Here is a 12,337-nt window from a genome sequence, read left to right as displayed (position 1 = left end):
GGGTTCAATGCAGCAGTTTTTGGTTACGACATACTACGACTAAGCCGACGGCATCGCCGTGGAGAAAAAAATTGTGGCTCCAATCCACACTGTGAAGGTGGTTGGACAGCAGCTGTACAACAACATCCAATTACCAATTGAGATATCACTAGAAAATTCATACACGTGGCTGTACAAAGTGAGAAAGCTGCCACTGACCCCTATCCGAGCTTCTATCCCTGAATCGACGGAAACCAAGTCCGCAACCAAGTTTCGTCGCGGCGCCTGTTTTCTCGGCCGGCTCGAGCAGCGCTAACTAGCACAGCTACCCAATCGAAGTGGCGTTCGTTTACGGCGTAGTTACGCGCGGCTATCACGCCGAGCGACTACCGGCCGAATCTCCGGTGCACGTGGATTCCAAAACGGCAGTCTGAATACCACGCGCGAAAAAAACATGCTTGCGGAGCAGGAGTTCGTCTGCTACGTGCACCTGAAACATGGCGGCCGGCGGGTGCGCCAGTGCATATATCACCTATACCATTAAATTTTTAGCCTGGCGTTTTTTGCTCACGCCGACAACACGAAAATTTCCTTGCACGGTAAAAGTATACAGCTTCGCTGTAAAACTATATTAAAAATAAGAAATTAAAATTTTGAGATTTCACGTCCAGAAGCGACCCATAGGCTATGAGGGGCGCTTAGTGAAAGACCCCGAATTAATGAGACCACCTGCGTGGGATTCTTCAACGTGTGCTAACATCGCGAAGCAAACCGGCCATTCCATATTTCGCCGCCATCGAAATAGGGCCACCGCGGCCTGGACTGTGCCTGCGAACTTCGAATTAGCAGCCAAGAGCAAAAGTAACTGAGCCACTGCAGCACATTATCGCAGCGAGAGTTATAGTTACCGCTGTGGTTCTAAGTTGACCGAATGAAAAAAAAAAACGGACCACACGAAGGTCATAAATAAGAATAAAGTACGCCTTTCCTCGCGCTAAAAAAGCAGGCCCGTGAAATGAAAGAAAATAAGGGCGAAAAACTCACCAGTTCGTCGTCCTGGATCTTGCTGTCGCTTCGGAGATGAGAATCAGCACCATCTGACTCGGAGTCGGAGCTTCCCTCGCTTCCAGTAGCCAAGTCTCCCTCTTCTGTCTCCTCTGGCTCATTTTCCGTGCCTCCGAGTGCGCATTCTTGCAGCTCCCTTGACAACGCAGGTGGCTCCTGGAGTTCGCCAGCAGTAGTGGAGACATTGTTGAGAAGAGCCAACTCTCCATTGCCTGAACTTTCGCTGCTGCACTCTGAATCACGGTACTCGGAATCTTCAGGACTTGCAGGCAGTGCGCCAGATTTGCTGCGACGATGGAAACGGCATTTCGAGCGATAGGGAACGTCAGCGGATGCGTCCCAAAGATATCTGCCGAATTCTCGCTTACGGGACATTGTAAATTGTCCACCATGCGGCAGTCGTTCGCCTGTTGCACGCTGTAGCGGTGATATCACTCGCACCGCCGCACTAGTGCTGGCACTGCTCAGTAAACGTAAGAAATTTTTCTTTTCCTGCCCATCGGTTCTTCGAGGCGCACGCTGACTTGGCAGATGAGTAGTTGACACGGAGACGAAGCTTGGTCGATCACACTCGGCGAATAGCTCAACTGAACTTTATACAAAACACAAGTGATAACCCAGACGAAATAGTAGCGATTCCACTTCCAGTTACAAAACCGGCTCAAAATTATGCGCAGCTACAAATTCAGCCGCGTATAATGCAACTCTGTAATCGTCTCGCCGAGATTGACGAACTGAAAGCCGCCAGTGCCGGATTGCCGCGAAGGGCGGAAGTGGTGCCATCAAATGACCTGCACAGTTGTAATGCTGACCTCGGCGCCCCTCGCGTCGTGGTGGTTTCTTACGAAAACAACAGATGGCACCGTTAGCGCCCTTTGGCTAGGGTGCCTGGATGCGCGCCCTCGCCCCCGCTCCGTTAAGGGTGAGGACAACCGCGTCGTCTGCTACGGCGTCCGCCATTGCATAGCCCTCTCTCAGGGAGCGCGCTGCAAGCATACGACTATGCCCCTAGTTTCTCGCCCGCGTGCACGTTTCGTGCTGATAAAATTACTTGAAGAGGGGGCAGGACAAAACAATAGACCAAGGAAGCTAACTTTTTCATGGTACAGTTTTGCTCAACCCATGCTGCGACATGATATCGTTCACGAATCAGCGTGTTTTGCTTCGAAACACAGTGCAGTAGTTGTTCGCTTAGAAAGTATGCGACGTGAATCGCTCTGTTCTCGCGGTATGGCAGATGCTGTAGTTCACTGATTTTTACTGGCGTGGTGTGAGCTTCTCTTTAGCCTATGCGAGCTCTAGGTGTTGCACCTTCCCAAGGCAAGGCGGGCTGACAAAATTTTATTTTTGCTAAACTGTCATTATGGTACATTAATTAAGATATGAACTTCAATTGCTGAAAGAATGAATGGAAGTAACCTAATGAACGAAAACTCTGGCATTTATGTAAGACTTGGGGAATAAATTTAAGCAGCGAATTTCACACTAGCTTCGAATACACAGTTTAAAACAGACACATTGAACACACCGAGCAAACTTTTGAAGGATTTTATTCGGATGCTGTTGTAGTATGAAGGGGAAAATGAGCTCTGCAGCGTAAAAATACAGGGTAATACACTACAGAAAACAATTAAAAATGCAGGTCGAGATGGTATTGAAGAAAGGAGCAAAAAAATAATACCACTGTTACTAAGGTAATATGAAAGGGGATATGTTTCGGCGATGTACAGGGCACTGCAGGGCAATTTCATAGTTCACGGCAGGCTTGCTCCTGCACATGTCTTACTTGCGTTTCCACTGACTGTTCTTGCTCCAACCTTACGAAGGTGTATGCGCAGCCGCAGCCGTGCGTAGCTTGAGATCAGCATCTTCTGGACGGCTTCCTTGTGCTGCTCGCAAGTTTCGAGATTGGGTCGCAACATTTTGTTCAGATATGCAGTTACGACCTGCACTGGCGATTTCATGGTGAGCGCGTTATCCGTCCAAGTGGTGATTCCCCTGAAATGCTCCTCACAAGACTGTAGAGTGCTCATGACTGCATTGCTCGGATAGTGAAGGTTGTTGCCATCGCAAACATATTCCTTGAGCGCAGTTAAATATGCATGCTCGCTGCTGCTGGACCCCAAGACTGCGGCCTTGCACTGGCCACACGAGTTAACCGCTTTGATGATGCTTTTTACCAGAAAGCCACCAATGTGAAACAGGATGGCACAATCAGCTGATGATAGCGCCTCAATGAAAGGTATTTCCGCGTCGTTAATGTCTTCCACTTCGGCTTCGGTGTGCTCCTTCAGGCCTTTCGACAGCATGTCAACAAGGTATTGGCCATCGTCGACTTCATAGTTCGTTGTCGTTGGTGTGTGCAAAAACTGACTCACGCAAATAAGCTTCAACGCACACTTCATATCATACGCATTCGGAACCGGCTTCTTATGCGTATGACAGAAAATAGGTTTTCGAGGCAGTTCTGCAGAATCCTGCTAGTTATAAAAACTTATAGCCTTCGCTCTTTAGGAGAGTATCGTGAAGTCGAACAACGACTGTTGTTGATATTACGAGGCCTGCTTGAGACGGTTTCCACTGAGGCGTGCTACCTGCTTTCATACCTTGAAAGGTTTCAAGCGCCAACATAAGTGTGCCGATGGCTGAATGGTATTTCTCCATGTTTTCAAGGCTTAGAGCGGTTGATGGGTGTCGTGAAGACATAATTGTGTACCACTTAGATACCAGTTCGAGGAACCATGCGGTAGTCTCCGCTTCTGGACCCAGAATTTGATGCCTCACCAAATGTCGGATTGCGGCAGGAGCCTCCCTGAAGAACTGCACAGCTACTCCCACTTTCATTTTGGTGAAGTGACCCCCAGTAACATGCGCCTCTGAGAGCTTTGGCGCGACTTTTAGCTCTTTGTCACGGTCGTACTCTACTACAGCACGTACATGACCCATTCTTACTTCGTTAGATGACAAGCCATGTTGACATACAGTTGCATCACTAAGAGTAAAAACAGATGAATTCAGAAGCTGGCCCCTGATATTCTTCAGCACGTGTGCTGCGTCCGCAGTAAAAAATAGCTCTTTACCTTCAAGGAAAGGATGCGGTATTGAGCAAAGTGTTCGAGAATTTCTGTGACTCGTAAATCCAAGATCTCGCCACATCGCCCGGTTTGAAGCTCCCATGTCCGAAGTCACGACGCGGATTCTCAGAGAAATGTCGGCACAAAGTTCAACAATCTGCAGAACGCACTCCTTGAGGGTCGGACCATCTACGTGACTACCAGTGAAATGGTATGCAATTACTTGCTTCCATCTCTGAGTTAGGCCGCCCACCATGAATACCAGGGCATGGCGAGCAGGCTCATCTGGCTTTAGAGGCAAGGTTTTCCCCCCATACACAGCGTCTCCAGCCCGATCGAGCTCATATCATTGAGCGATCTCCATTTCATCGAGGAATAAGGCACAGTCTTTCTCGACATCCTGCATGCCTTCTGCTTTCCTCTTTAGCAATTCAACCACCTCAGTTAGGATCCCCGGCATAAAACTCAGGCCTTGGAGGCGACGCGCAAGAGTCCTATTGGATGGAAGTGGGTATCCGAGTTTCCTGATTGTTTCGTAACCCGAGGTCCCGCATGAGAATTTTATCTGCAGTGCTTGCCGGATTGTTTTTGGTGACCATGTGTTGCCTTGGTTGCTATTTCGAGAAAGTGCTTCCACTTGATCTTTGTTCAAGAATTTCACGTGCTTTCCAAGATTTTCTAAATTACGCTCTAGCTTTTGCACCTTTTTTTTAAGGCACTGAATTGTTGCATTTGCCTTGCTGTGCGCGTCACGGAGTTGATTGTACTTCCTCTTCATATCTGCGAGTTGCTTATTTAGCTCTGCGTGCGAGATATTAGCAGATTGTAGATCATCTTCTCCAGACAGTTCAGCAGGGGACCAACCTTGCATTCGTTGCGCATTGCTTCCATCACTTGGCGAATGGCTGAGGCTGCCTGCTTCTGGGCAGCAGTCCTGTTCTAGAGGCAGATCGATGTTGCTGGTCAGTAACCCCGAGGCTGGATCCTTGCTTTTATCCCATGAGACTCCAGCTGTTACAGAAGCATCATCTTCACACGGCGGCACGCTTTCTCCTTCACATGCCCCAGATGGCACCGGAGGTCCCATCCTTTCTTTTGGTGGCTTCCTTTTCTGGGGCAAAGCTGCAATAACAAAACAAAATAAGTTGGTGATACAAACAAGAATGGCCGTTGTCGTAATTAGATCTATGCAAGCGATTGCAAGCTCGAATGCATTAGTGCCGGTGAAGTTCTTCAAAATAATGCACAGGCGAGTATTTGGTGCATGCAACGATGATACGAATTATTGGCGGTACTTACCGCGAAAGGGAAACACAGTTGGTACAGCATTTGGTTTCCGCTTTTTCCAGCCGTCGGCACGATTTTGCTCGAAGTTGTTCTCTTCAAAGTTGGCCTGCAGGCAATGTCACAACCACAAAAAAAAAGCGTGAAGCTTGTAATACCTTTATAAAGGAGCGAAACCGGGAGCATCAACGCATAATTCTTTCAGCGCTGGACTTACGTCTAATGCGTTTTAGAACCATATAAAAATGCTGGCATCGTACAGTTTGATGATGCAGGCACGGAGCACTGGCTCGTGTCACATGGCAGTATTTCTACTGCTTCTGAGCACACTTTTGCACACTACAAAATGATGGACTCCGAGCACGGTTATTACGTGCACGGCAGTAAGTTTTAAATACAAAAGCGAAGCTCATAATACTCACATTGCACACGCATGATCCCTTCGTCGGCTGCCACTTATCACGCTTGACTTTTGCGATCCACAGAAGTCTTCTCTTCGGCTCTGTCGGAAAGTGATACATCTTCCAGCCATTTCTAGAATGGTTGGTGCATAACGGCACACAGCAGCCAGGCATTCCGTGCCGAAAACCACGGCCAGGCGGACGCGCGAAGTTCACACGTGCTGGCTCCGTGGAGAGTGGGCTAGGCAATGGCGGACAGCGGCTACGAAAACCGGTCGAGGCGGCAACAGGTCCTTCAAAGAATGTCCCCACCCTGAACGGAGCGGGGGCGAGGCGCGCATCCAGGCACCCTACCTTTGGCGAAAACCATGAGTTGCGACTTTCGGTTCTTCGATTTCGAGGCAGACGATTACGGGTTTCCATCATGCGCGGGTGATCATGCCCGACTCGCTTAGCCCGCCGTGTCTCCGCAGTTTTGTTTAGTAAACGTTGCACAATGGCACGACCGTAAAACAACGCGATTCGGCAGAAACCAATGAGGCACAGAAGCAGACGCCGCGCGTGTTATCTCCGCGCCGCGACCGATGCGACCGAGCAGTTCCTAAATGCATCTATATAGTAGCTTTAGCACTCTCTCGCAGCCAGCGCCCTCTACGCTTTTCATCGCTCCAGCGACCAACACAGCGCGGACGGTAAATTGGCGGGCTTGGCAGACGTTGGCGGGAAGACGTAGGCGGGCTTTGTCGTCGTGACGACGTTGCTTTGTTCGTGACTCCCGTCGGTCTACCCACAGCGACCCGCGGGAAAGTTTGCATTGACGTTGTGCCGGAAAATGACGCACATACTTGTGAAGTGGAAGGACGAAAATAAGTGGGACGTGTACCCTGTGAAAATGATCGAGGATGCCGCTGTGGGCATGCGCCTGTTAACCCAGGAGAACGCCATTAGTGAACTGCGCGACCAAGAAGTTCGGGTGCGCTGGGAGGAGGGTAAGGATGCTGCACCGGCGGAGCTGCTTGCTTTCGGTAAGTTTTGTCTGTAACAACGTTCCAGCGCATGACTACGCAAAAATGAAGCGCTGGGTAGGTTGAGTTCATATTGGAGCTTGTTTTAGAAGGACCTCGCCAGTCCTTACCATCTATAGTCAACGCGCAAAAAAATTGGACCAGCGAATGGCCTGTTTACGTTGCTTTCTTTAGTTGCCTAAATTGCCAGTTTTCGCGATAACTCGCTAGGGTCGAAAAGTTAGCACATCGGAAACTCTTGCGATGTAATATCACTTCCTTTGTCGTCATATGTTGTATGAAAGGCGCCTTGTGCTGTATATTTTTTTAAACATATATAACTGTAAGCAGGCTGGAGTGCTCAAGCAGTTTAACAAAGCAGAATATTTGTGCACCTGTTATGGGCTTGACGATTTTCTATGGCGTTTGTGTGCTTCGCGTCATATCATTAGTGCAAACAGTCTCTGAAACTAAGCACATTCTTTAAAATTTCTCTTCCCTTGTTCCGGAGAACACCACTCGAACACTCTAGGCTAGTGCGCTGATGACTACACTGTAAGAGCTATCTGATGTGACGTTTTTAGTGCAGATGATTTTGAAACCATGCTTTAAGATCAAGATTGAGGGCTCTCTTGCAAGCAATTTTTTTGTGCCACCCGAAGGCCCTTTAGGGGCATTCATCACATACTTTTGTGCATTATGTACCATCTCTATTTACCAAACATTACACCACGCTGCAAATTATTGTTTATGCATTGTTTCAGGGAAACCAACAGTTCTTGAGCGGAAGAGAAAAAAAATTGTTGCTGCAGCGGCCAGCGCTGAAGAGATTGCGACTGCATCTTCAACAAGTGTTCAAGGGAGTGGGGCAGCATCACCTGTACAGGTAGTAACTCCTGGCTTTACTTTAAACATCATTCATTGTGTGTCAAACATGCTGATCCAAGCATGCTGATCCATGCTGACCCAAAAGACGCGGGTTCGATCCCGGCTACAGCAGTCGAATTTCGATGGAGGCGAAATTCTAGAGACCCGTCTACGCGGACGCGGCTGAGTACATCCACAATTCGGCCTCTGCCATCACTGTAGCATCACATGACCTCAAACACATAGCCTTGTGCTCGACCAACACAACAATCTCACTTGAAGCCGAAGAAGCAGCCATAGCGCTTGCCATTTCTTCCTCTGCTTCCACACTCATTCTGAGTGACTCTAAAACAGCAATCACGAATTTTGCACGGGGACAGATTCATTCTACCACCCGAAAAATTATCAATTCTTGCTCCACAGAACCCCAACCTCGTTCAAATAGTTTGGGTGCCAGCCCATGCAGGCAACCCCGGCAGCGAAGTGGCTCACTCTCCTGCTCGAGCGTACGTCAACCGAGCAGACCACACCATAGACCGGGGTAGAGCTAGGGACTGGCTCGTCACCTATCAAGAAATAACCCTCCATTACAGGGAGCAAAGACTCGTCTATCCGCCACCAAACATCTCCCTCGAAAGAACAACAAAAGACCTGGAGACAGCTCCAGGCTCGCACATTCCTTTCACCGGCTTTGTTAGCCCTTATCCACCCAGGCCAATACAGACCTGAATGCTCTCTTTGTGGGGCTCCGAGAGCCAACTTTGACCACATTTTATATCTCTGCCGAGAATTCCAACCACCACCTCGCTGGAACCTCACGGACAGAGAGGGTTGGGAGACCACGGCCTCCAGCTTCGAACCGGCCTCACAAAGGTGGCTGGTAGAGTGGGCTGGAGAGGTCGCCGCACGTCATGGACTGTTGGCCACCACCCGGGATCAAGAGCCAGACCAACCCTTGGCATTATCTCATCCATGAGGCTCATCAGTAAAGTTTTCACCTACCTACCAGCACACGGGCGCCTTTGCATTTAACCTACAATGAAACGCAGCCGCCCAAGGTCCGGTTCGAACCTGGGTACTCTAGCTCAGTAGAGGAGCACCTTGGGGGGGTGTTGCTGAATTGCTTTTGAGGTCATGTTTCGCTTTGTGCGTTTTTTTTTGTCATATGCCTTTAAATGGGAGCTCAGTGCTACTGTTGACTGATTTAATTTGTACGTTGTTGCTCTTGGGCTGCTTTTACCTCGGAAGGTGCTCCTAAATTTGTTTTTCTATTTTGCTACATAATCGCTGGATGCAAGTTAGGCTTTTGTGATGACCAGTTCATCGCATTTGACTCTTTTTATGTTATTGATATTTGGATTATTTATATTTTGGGCCATGTTCCTTCACCTCTAGATTAGGATTCAACAAAAATCAGTAAAGTGGTCATAGTCCTACATTCTACCAGATGACTGCGCAGCCATTACTTGTTGCCATTTCTTGATATGTTATTTTTACAGATGGTTGTGTGGACCATTGTGACCTGTTACCTTCTTTTTCTAGCATGCTTACTAGCGAGAGTGCTGCTCTCTTTGTTTTCTTTTTTTCTGCTGCTCTGAATTTTTAAGGTATTTTTTGGTAACCTGCATACTAGTATTATATAACATCTATTTTCAAAGTTTCCTTTCTGTTCATCCTCTGGAAGCAATTTCTCTTTATTGTTTTGAACTTTGTATTGTACTGATTGCCCACCTCCTATGTTCTCGTATTGAGACTAGCAGTATTGTAAATAAATAAGCCAATTATACTGTATCTTATGGCACAACCCCATAGCAGGAGCATGTTTCATTATTAGGTAGCAGTTTCTGTGTGGTCACTGTAAAACAAGGCCTTCTATAAAACTTTGTTCTCTTCTCTTTTGCTGTCTTGCGAATGCTTTTGTCACAAAGGTGGAACATGCTTTGTCTTTGCAGGTTGATATTGGTGGTGGCGTTCTTGTTGATAAATCGGTGCTCGGGCTGTTGAACCATTCGAACAGTGGGCCTGGGAAGTACGCCCGTGCGCTGCTCCGCCATCTGTTTCCGCCTGAGGAGCTGCAGGGCAGCTCTCTCTTCGGGCAGCAGAACACTCGCACACACTCCAAACGCGGGTCTCTGGACCAAGAGAAGGTCTCGGCAGTAATTGGTAAGCGTCCTTTTCAGACATATCTTTATGTAGGAAACCATCTAAAATACTTTTTATAAATCCATATTGCTCATTTAGAGTTTAGAACTCTATTGCTGAGGGTAAAAAAATCCAATATCCTAGGTTGAAAGCACTTGAGATTTTTTTGCAAACAAAACAGGAATCCGAACTAGAGAAACGGATGGTACTTTTTTAAATTGAACATGAGTAGTGTAACTGGCCAACCGAGTTTAAAACGAATAGAATATTTGTGACAATATTTGCTACTTGTGCAAATAATCAGACAAAACGGAAGAATAGCGTTAAACATTGATGTGATAGCGGCAGCAGGGGCGTAGCGAGGGGGGGGGGGGGGGTGCTTATGGGCCTTCAGCCCCCCCCCCCCCCCGAAATTTGACATGAGCCCCCTCGAACAAAATTTCTGGCGGTGCCACTGCAATTGAGCTACGGCGACGGCTGTCCAATCTGCTGCTCTCGTGGGTAATTTGTTTATTGCGTGTAAGCGAACCTCGACAGTGTTCACATGCGCCACCCTCGTCATACCGGCGGACGTAGCACGGCTTTTATTACCGCGAGTGTGACGTGGAACATCATGCAACGGCGAGGGCGGAAACTGTGCGAGAGCCCTCTTATGCTACCTATTGCATCAAGACTTCCAGAACCGAGACCCTGTGTGTGTGTGTGTGTGTGTGTGTGTGTGTGTGTGTGTGTGTGTGTGTGTGTGTGTGTGTGTGTGTGTGTGTGTGTGTGTGTGTGTGTGTGCGTGTGCGTGTGCGTGTGTGTGTGTGTGTGTGTGTGTGTGTGTGTGTGTGTGTGTGTGTGTGTGTGTGTGTGTGTGTGTGTGTGTGTGTACACATATATATGTATACACACACAATACAGGGCGGCTCGACGACATGAGCCCCTCCCTCCTTGCCCGAACAAAATTTCTGGCAACGCCACTGAGCGGCAGCGCTGCAGTACGATTCTAACTTACGGAGTTAAAGCTATAGCTGTTAATTACGCAGCACTGATCTCCACTAAGGTGCTGCAACACAAATTCATTATGTTAACTCTATGAACGTCAAGTTATGCGTATACAAAAATTATTTTCTTATTGACAATGATAGAGAATAAACCAGAGCCACAGCTAAGGGCATGAGAGGGGCGAAAGCATATATTACCCATGGCCTCCATGGCTGTTAAACTTGGCGAAGCCTAGCCGTGTTGTCGTGTCTTAGAGGTCATGTATGAGCATTACGAATGCTGCCACACGAAAGGACCATGTAGTGGCACTAGACCCTTCATCACGCAGATATTGATCACCGCAGGATGGTACCCAGCATTAGTGTGTGCCCTGTTCTTTGAAAGAACTATCATTGAGGGAATATACCATGCCAAGCCTTATTTGAACATTATGCCAATTGTTCAAAACCTGTTCGAAAGTTCATAGCCAATTCGATCCGGTTCAAATAATTTCCAAAATACACTATTTGACTTGTTCGATATTTTATAATAGTCCACCGGCCGCAATGGCTGAGTGGTTAGGGTGCTCAACTGCCGACCCGAAAGACGCGGGTTCGATCCTGGCTGTGGTGGTCTAATTTCGATGGAGGCGAAATTCTAGACGCCCGTGTACTGTGCGATGTCAGTGCACGTTAAAGAACCCCAGGTGGTCAAAATTTCCGGATCCCTTCACTGCGGCGTCTCTCATAGCCTGACTCGCTTTGGGACATTAAACCCCATAAGCCAATCCAAATCAAACTCATTTTCTAATATTCGCGCACACCTAACACAAAGCATATAGCAAGACCTCACCAAATGGTATGTGGCCGCCGTGGTGGCTGAGTGGCTACGGCGTTCGGCTGCTGACCCGAAAGACGCTGGTTCGATCCTGGCCGCAGTGGTCAAATTTCTATAGAGGCACAATTCTAAAGGCTAGTGTATCGTATGTCTAAAGGGAATAGGCACACATTGCAGCAAGGTGCAGTGCCGACGAAGAAAAAAGCCCCTCGGCAGTTTATTCCTCTCCTTTTTAAAGGCCACGAACCGAAAGAGGGGAAGGGGAACGAGGGAGGGAAAGATGCGGCCCGCCGTTCTCGGGCTGATAAGCTGCTATCTGATACATCTTCTCTTCTGTATAAAAAACAAAAAGACAAACTACGATATTTGGCGGAAACTGCAGTCATAGTGAAGTCGTCGAGGTTCCCCACGTTGCCTGGTTGATTTCCGCGGACCTGACGAGGTGAGATCGTTTTCATGCGTAGCTGCTTTTGGATCTTCGATGTTCTGTCTGTGCCGTGGAGATTGTTCTTGCGAGATGTCGACGTCCCGGCCTGTCTCCTGAGCCGCGTGCGTCGGATGCACCATGTTTTGTCGGTCTGTATGTGCGTGTCCTCCCGGGCGGTCGATATCCTGGTCTTTGTCGCTGAGACACTGTTTTCCCAGGCTGTCGACGTCCTGATCTCTGTGCATACTTTCATCGCCTCCGGGAATGTGCAGCAAGTGTTGCCTGTTTCGC

The 12,337-nt window shown here is 48.3% G+C and overlaps 1 pseudogene; it reads right to left on the bottom strand.

Moving 5' to 3' along the window:
• Positions 1-2,798: 2,798 nt before the first annotated feature.
• Positions 2,799-6,052, bottom strand: LOC144119449 (uncharacterized; annotated as a pseudogene).
• Positions 6,053-12,337: the final 6,285 nt, after the last annotated feature.

Source organism: Amblyomma americanum, chromosome 2, assembly GCF_052857255.1.
Source record: "Amblyomma americanum isolate KBUSLIRL-KWMA chromosome 2, ASM5285725v1, whole genome shotgun sequence".
Taxonomy (NCBI): domain Eukaryota; kingdom Metazoa; phylum Arthropoda; class Arachnida; order Ixodida; family Ixodidae; genus Amblyomma; species Amblyomma americanum.
Note: the sequence above shows the minus strand (reverse complement) of the source record. Positions and strands in the feature narration are given on the sequence as shown.